Source organism: Cervus elaphus, chromosome 32 (genome assembly GCF_910594005.1).
Source record: "Cervus elaphus chromosome 32, mCerEla1.1, whole genome shotgun sequence".
NCBI lineage: Eukaryota > Metazoa > Chordata > Mammalia > Artiodactyla > Cervidae > Cervus > Cervus elaphus.
The window spans coordinates 9,383,536-9,389,535 of record NC_057846.1 but is presented as its reverse complement, the minus strand read 5'-3'; positions in this window follow the sequence as shown (position 1 = coordinate 9,389,535).

Genomic DNA, 6,000 nt, shown 5'->3' with positions numbered 1-6,000 from the left:
ACATGAGGTTTACTTAAGTAATTGAAAGGTGTTTCCAAGTTCTGTGATTCTGCCAAGTCAGTGTGTTTATTGTTGTAAATATTTATATTAACTTCTACTTCAATTAGTAGTAAAATTGGAGGAGTTATGAGACCACAGCCCACCTCCCCAAACTTTTCCATTCCTGGTAAATAACTTAGATATCCTACTAGGAAGTCTTCAGAATCGACTAATATTATATGAACTCTACACTGTGTACTTTGTTACTTTGAGGACATGTTTCTCTACCTATTGAAAAGCATGAAGATGCCCATAAGAACACTTTGGCAGGTAGATGAACTTTTTTGAAATTAGGACCTACCAAAAGTCATACCATCCCTCACCTAGTTTCTGATCAACTGTGATATTGTCCATTTATACAATAACTTTTACTTTCATTCCAGTTTATTGCTCAAATTTGAGAGTCTGAGTGGCTCTTTGTCCAGGGCTTTACTACATTCTGAACTTGAATTTGTATTCTAAAAACAGAATTTCTTGATATAATTCCAGGCACTCCTTTTTTTTGAAAAATCACTTTCATAGACAACATTTTCAGATTTAGATCAAACAGAGTCTCTATCCATAGCATGCCACTCTAGTCTCTGGGGAGCTGGAATACACAGGTGTAGGGATTCTAAAGCAACCACTCTATCAGCACAGTAGCTATTTAAGTAGAGGCTGGATGACCACTCAGTGGGCCATTGTGAATGGATTTCAAGTTTTTATTGGTTGGGAATGATGACTCTGTCAGTACATGCTAATTCTCTGATATGAATCTGGCTTTCATTTCAGATATGAAAGAGTCAAGAGATTTTGACTATAATACTTTAACAAAATCCATATTGCTCACAATTGTTTAGATGGTTTTAAATCCTCATTCAGATTTTCTTTGGCATCTGCCATCACAAATGTTGTTATGGCACTATCATATTAAAGGCTCTAGTCAAACTAGGTTTGGTCATGTGATTTCAACATTCATAAACTCTTTTCCTTCATGACACATTCTCTGGATTCAATCTGGAGTTCTGTACAATTTATTTGTCTTCTTATTAACACAAGCAAATGTGAACATGAGAATACCCAAAGTTAATTGAATTAAATTTATTTTTTTAAGAAAATTTCAAGTATCATAATGTATTTCTTTTAGTTTGCAGTTATAATAGGCCTCATGGTTGGTGACAGCCTAAACTTGTAATAACACTTAGCTTATAAAACAGTAGTTTAAAGATAAGTATCCTGACCCAGGATTTAGTGGTCTGGCTTCTTATTGTGCCTTTGAAAATAGTATTAGAATTCCATGTCCTATATTTCCTGTTGTAAATTATGCATTCATACATATTTTTCCATTCCATAAGAATATTATAAGAATAATTTTAAATGACTGAAATAAATGCATTCTACACACTCTGAATATAATTGAAAAATAGAATTATTTTCATCATTGTCATGTTGATCTAATTCCAGAAGTGAAGCAAGATACAACCAAGATACAAATGAAAAAATATGTAAAGAGCACCTTGTGTGAAGTGCCACTATTATAATAGGGTTCATATCATGCACTTACTGTGCATTAGAAAGCAGTATTTAAAAGTTTCGACTTGTTAAATGGTAGCTCAATTTCAAAACTAAAGTATGTAAAGAAAAGAATTAAATCAAATAGTACCCCCCTAACTGATGACTTTATACAATAATCAATATTCAGGGTACATCTTAAGCTCATTTGCTATCAAACACCTAAAATCATAAATGGTTAACTTATTTTGTTCTCTTGGCATAGTGTTTTGTCTTCATGTTGATCAAGAAAGAGATGACAATGAAAGATGAATTCTCTAAAATTTATCTTCTAAAGTTCAGTTATGTTACATGAAATAATTGTGTTGTTGGCAGGATCTGCTAATGATGGTGAAATACCCCTGAGGTCCTATTAGCCTGAGGTAAGAATTCGTACAGGTAAGCCTGTATAGAATTCGTCTGCATGCAGGAAATGTGGTAGCACTTTTAAGGTTCAAAAGAAAGCCTTATGTAAAGGCACCATCTATAAATCAGCAAAGACATTCACTGTAGTTGAGCTAGTTGACATTTTTAATCTTACAACTTACTTATTGGTGAACTGACAACTACCTAGGGTTCTGGCCATGGACCCATGTCAGACACATTCATAGGTAAGATTTTGTTATTCAGGAAATCATATAATTTTGACTCTCAGGTTTAAATGGATCTTAGAAACCATATAATCACCTCTCTTTCTCACCAATTTAAATCATTTCTTCAGCATGTAAAATATCAAGAAAGTGGGGAGGGAGGTGGGAGGGGGGATCGGGATGGGGAACACATGTAAATCCATGGCTGATTCATGTCAATGTATGGCAAAAATCACTACACTATTGTAAAGTAATTAGCCTCCAACTAATAAAAATAAAAAAAAAATCAAGAAAGGTAGACTCATTACAACACTATCAATTTAATAGTGAAATATTTGCTTTTTATTTATATATATAGAAATCATATATCAATAGAAATAGAATAACAAAATAATTAATTAAAATAAATTAGAATAATCATATAATTTATGTTTGCATCTAAAATTTCCCCAATTAATGATATAACATAAGAATTTTCCTATGATATTATACAATTTTGAGAAAACACTTATTAAAAACTACACACTAATCAAATATATGAAGTGTATTTTAATTGATTTCTCCAAAGTTGAACATTCCATGTAGTTTCCAAATTTTCCACAGATCTTAATAATTATGTTGAACACTTATGTAAGTAATAATCGTTCTCTTTTAAAAGTATTTTCCTTTAATGTCTATACCTAGAAAGAGTACTGTAGAGTCAAAGAAAAAGGAAAACTGATTTTTATGTCTTCATGGTGGTTTCTAAAATACTTATGTCTACTTGTTACTTTATATGCACTCGCCTCTTTTCAGTTCTGTTGGGGCACCAGTCTCAGCATAAGGAAATATGGTGGAGCTGCAGAACTTTGTTTCCACTTAAGTGTAACATTTTCATTTCAGATAATTTTAAAAAATCTCTTTACTTATTTTAAATGAAAACACTTTTTTTTTTCAGAATGCATTGTATTATATTTACGTTTTATCTTCTCTTTATCTTCTCTGGGAAATTTATCTTCATTGATTTTTCATTCTATTCAGTTCAGTTCAGTTGCTCAGTCGTGTCTGACTATGCGATCCCATGGACTGCAGCACGCCAGGCCTCCCTGTCCATCACCAACTCCTGGAGTTTACCCAAACTCATGTCCATTGAGTCGGTGATGCCATCCAACCATCTCATCCTCTGTCGTCCCCTTCTCCTTCTGCCCTCAGTCTTTCCCAGCATCAGCGTCTTTTCAAATGAGTCAGCTCTTCTCATCAGATGGCCAAAGTGTTGGAGTTTCAGCTTCATCAGTCCTTCCAATGAACATTCAGGACTGATTTCCTTTAGGATGGACTGGTTGGATCTCCTTGCAGTCCAATGGACTCTCAAGAGTCTTCTCCAACACTGCAGTTGAAACGCATCAATTCTTCAGCCCTCATCTTTCTTTATAGTCCAACTCTCACATCCGTACATGACCACTGGAAAATCCATAGCTTCGACTAGATGGACCTTTGTTGGCAAAGTAATGTCTCTGCTTTTTAATATGCTGTCTAGGTTCATTCTATTAGTAATGCATTAGTAATTCTATTAGTAATTTCTATTCTGTAACCAGGAAATATGGAAGTTGGGTGCTATGGGAAGATAGGGGAAAAAAGCATAGCAATGTATATGGCAAGCATAATAGAGTGGGAAGATCATTCCTATCATGGATGGATGAGCTGCTGCTGTTTGGTAATAAAATTTCAGACATTAAGAGCATTTAACAGGGACACTCTTCATGACTTTATGTGAACAAATATACATTCATATACACAGTAAGTGTCTAACAAATATTTGTTAATGAATGAACTGCAATAGCTACATTTAATAATAGAGTTTATATGTGTTTTTCTTAGTTGATATATATATATTTATGCTTATAAATATGTTGGCTTACTTATTACTCCAACTTTTTCAGAAAATTATTTATTTTATTCCCCGTATTAAATTTTTTTCCTTTTAAAACATTGAAAATAAAGATTTCCTTTGCTTAATAGACTACCTTGCAATAAACAACCATCAAAGAGTTTTTTTAATCTAAGCATACTGAATTTGTATAATTATTTAAGATGACTGTTAAATTGTATGTGAAACTGAATTTTGAAGAATAAAATTGTTATTTTAAAAACACTGAAATTATCTTGACAATAATATGACCTAGTAAGATAATTTCTCCTAGAGGCCATTATTATTTTCCTATGTACGCCTTACTGTGTGCCAGAAAACATTAACCTGGAGTGTAGTTTTCTTTCGAACATTAATTTATTTTTCTCATTGAGAATTATGGAAAATAGAGCTAGTGGACAGGAGAAACTGATTCCTGCTAAGTTTATGGTTTGAGGAGCCTGCCTTATGCTCTGCCGTGGAGAACGGCAACTCAGCAAGCATTTGCTCATCACTTAACAGATTTCAGGCACTGCCACATCATGCCAGGCCACGATGGTAAGTGAGGAAACACACCCTAATAATATATATGTTCTGCAAGGTACCAGCTGGCCTGTGTTGCCAAGGATTTATCCATTTCCCTAAACTGCTTGTTTGTGATAGATATGTATTGACCATGTATTTCTTTCCACAGTTAGAGCTGAGGTTTCAAATGTAAATCCTAATGGAAGAAGGAACAACTCTTACCTGCAGGCTTGATCACTCTGCTTACAAGGTGTGTGCATGCATGCTAACTCATTTCAGTTATGTCTGACTCTTTGCAACCCTATGAACTATAGATTGTCAGTATCCTCTACTTTTGGTGGTTACTATTTCTAAACTCACAGAAACAGAGGAGAGCGCAAAAGCATGGGACACCAAGATGACTTAGTAAAGTAAAACGGAGTTGGGAAGAAAATACAGATCTCATGTAGATAGCCCAGTGTTTTCTTCTTAGTAAATTACACATCAGCTATTATCTTACAGATAGTTTACAGGTGACAGGTACTAGGTGTCTGAAGAGATAAAAAGCCATCACAGAAGAAGTTAGAAAGAACTGGAAAAAGTACTGGGGCAAAAATTCCAAGGACATGCTCCACAGTCACACTGACTGCTCTAATTTTGTTCTAAGAAATTTAAATGACAAGCCTTTCATGATTCAGAAGTATTGTTCTTTATTCCTTTGCAGGTAATTCAGGTCCCAGGAAGGTGTTACTTACTGAAGAGATCTGCTCATGCCTCCCAACAACATGACTGAATTTGTTCTCTTGGGGCTCACACAGAACCTACACCTGCAGAAAATACTCTTCATTGTCTTTCTGTTCATTTTCCCATTCACTATGCTAGCCAGTCTGCTCATTGTCATCACCATCTCCCTCAGCCCCACACTTTCTGCCCCCATGTACTTCTTTCTCACTTACTTGGCCTTCATACATGCCTCTTACACATCTGTCTTTACCCCCAAAATGATCATTGACCTGCTGTACCAGCGGAGAACCGTCTCCTGGGGTGGCTGTTTAACTCAGATGTTTTTGGAGCACTTCCTGGGAGGACCAGAGATCATACTCCTTACTGTCATGGCCTATGACCGCTACATGGCCACCTGCAAGCCTCTGCAAGCTACACGACCATCATGCGACAGGGGCTCTGCCAGCTCGTGGTGGTGGTGGCCTGGACTGGGGGAATCCTGCATGCCACCGTGCAGATTCTCCTCACAGTCCACTTGATCTTCTGTGGTTCCAAGGTCATTGATCACTTCACCTGTGATTTCTTCTGTGTTGCAACTTGCCTGCAGCGACACCTACAGGTTGGGAATGGTGGTGGCAGCTCACTCAGTGGGGATGCTTTCACTGATTTTTTTTTCCTGCTCCTCATCTCCTACATAGTCATCCTGAGCTCCCTGAAATCCCATGGCTC